The sequence below is a fragment of the Cupressus sempervirens genome, chromosome 4 (assembly GCF_028749045.1).
Source record: "Cupressus sempervirens isolate cs-2001-9-10 chromosome 4, ASM2874904v1, whole genome shotgun sequence".
Lineage (NCBI taxonomy): Eukaryota > Viridiplantae > Streptophyta > Pinopsida > Cupressales > Cupressaceae > Cupressus > Cupressus sempervirens.
The window spans coordinates 329,861,752-329,864,112 of record NC_143121.1 but is presented as its reverse complement, the minus strand read 5'-3'; the positions used below and the strand labels follow the sequence as shown (position 1 = coordinate 329,864,112).

The following is a 2,361-nucleotide window of genomic DNA, read 5'->3' as shown; positions in this document are numbered from 1 at the left end:
TTTTATGCATTTGACTAGTTATGTGATCCTCGATGTTGCTCCTGGTCCAACTCTCGATCTAACAACTTTGGGTCTTCATTCTCCTGCATGGGAAAAAGTGGGGTTAGATCTTTACAATTTAAGAAATGATTGATTATCTACAACTACATACCCACATATGTCATATTTCTCTTATTCTGAATACATATCAAAAACACTGATCTAAGTGCTCAGATACGAATCATAGAAAGGTAGTTTTTGAGTGTCATGAGCCCATGCTCAAACTTCATAAAATCCATTTCAAATATTCTGTTGAGAGAGAAAAGAGTGTTGTACTATATGAATTAATAAGAAGTATGAAGGATATAAAAGCTAAAAAGTCATGTGCAAGTCAATTTCATAAAAGAAAACAAGCAAGCATTATGTTAAATAACATTGAAAGAAGAAACTATATTGCTACAGGTGAACATCTAGATGAAGAGACCATAGAAAAAATTATACAAATAGGGGATAGAAGGGCCATCCAAGAACAAGGACCAATTTCATTTCAATTATAATGACATACATGAGTCAAAGATAACAAAGTATAGGTAGGTAGAAATACAATATTTCAATTCTCTCTTACACTCAAAGGAGTTAGAGCTTTCCAAATTAAAACAAGAACTCGAGAAGGAAGAGACATAAATGTGAAGGTGATGGGTAGTTTCAATGGTTGGTAGCATCATATTTCAATGGAACAAGATCCAGCATCTAAAAATCAAATCTCTAATGGAACAAGAAAGGATATTACATATGCTAGTACTTGATAACAGCATGGTAAAGGTCAGAAGTACTGAGACTAAGGACTTTATTTCCATTTTTGTGAATGAATTTTGTTTTAGAGTTTCTCAAATTCAAATTCATAACACCTGGCATTATAGAACATAAATCTATAAGGAGAAGGGAAAATTACTTGAGTTGCTCCTAGAAAAGAGTTTGATCATCATAACATCTGCTTTAGTAAAAATAATGACCGATGTTGTACCTTATCCTTTTCGATAGGATGCCAATTATTTGTATTTTATAGGTTTTCAACAACCTGGAGGGATTGTTTTTCTTAATCATTATTTTTCCCTTGTGTATTTCATCCTAGATGTTAAATCAGAGAAAGAAATTTGGATGGGGCAAGTTGTAGGTACTTATACAACTTTAAATACTTTTAAAGAAAATTAATCATTTTCTATTAGCACAGTGAATGAGCTTCTTCTAGACATGATTAAGATAGCACACAGATTGTACCATAACCATAGTGGCTAGTTCAAGATATATAGATTTACTAGCATTCAAAAAATGCATTGAGTGAGTCAACAGTTCATGATCTTTGTCAATACACTCATGAGGCTCATTGGATTAAGTCATAGTCTAAAATTAATATGATGAAATCAGCAGCTATAATATTGAAAATACTTCTAAAAAAATGCTGATCTTCAAAGCATAGCGACATGAACATCTCGTAGAAACCACTATGGAATATGAGTGTAAGATTAGAGGCAGATGGTATTCTATCCTACGGTTGGTGTTGGAGTAAACGGGAGTGTCATCCATTACAGTCGAAATGATCAACAAATAAAATAGCAAGTATTCTTGGTAAGGTAGAAAATAATGAGAGATTCTTGTGAATAACCTTATACCAAGGTGGAAGTGATGCCAAAAGAGTGAAAAGATTGTCGACTACTACTATAAATGTCATGGACAATCAAGAACCATTTGTGGATTTCAGTATCTTGTGTTGTGCATTCGTCGAATATATTTATTCAGCCAAAGGAACCTAGAGGAACTTGAAGATCCTACCAAAGGAAGAGATGTGTTCAATATAAAAAATGCCTTAGAAGGAACTCATGGCTATGTCAGATATTGGTAAGGCTGTCACAACATCTCTAGCGGACAACATGATAATGTATACCACACTGGGAGATCTACATCTAAGACTTCTCAGTTACCTCCATCTAAGAATGAAAATGGGGATGAAAACAGACACAGATTTTCCAAATTTCCAAAATTTAGAAGACAGAGAGAAATGAATCTTCATACCAAGTAAGAGGTCTTTATAGAAGATGAGAATGTAGGCTTGAAAGGTATAGATGTCTTTAATGATTTAGAGGAGTACCTTGAGGAGTGCCTTGTCATGGAGACAAAAGAGACACAACTTCTATTTTAAATGTATTCAAAATTGTATACATATCAGAGGTTCTAAATCTTGGTAATATGTTTGAACAACACATGGGTTTGGTTAAGCAAAAAACTAAATTCACATCCAAACACTCTACCAAAGAAATAAAAGTGTTTTAAGATGCCCTTGTATGCAAATTGAACTTTTTTTAGTTTAGCAAAGGAAATTGAAAT

General features: G+C 33.2%; 1 pseudogene; it reads left to right on the top strand.

Moving 5' to 3' along the window:
• The first annotated feature begins 335 nt into the window (after nt 1–335).
• LOC149561366 (intermediate cleaving peptidase 55, mitochondrial pseudogene) lies at nt 336–1,593 on the top strand (annotated as a pseudogene).
• The last annotated feature ends 768 nt before the right edge of the window (nt 1,594–2,361 follow it).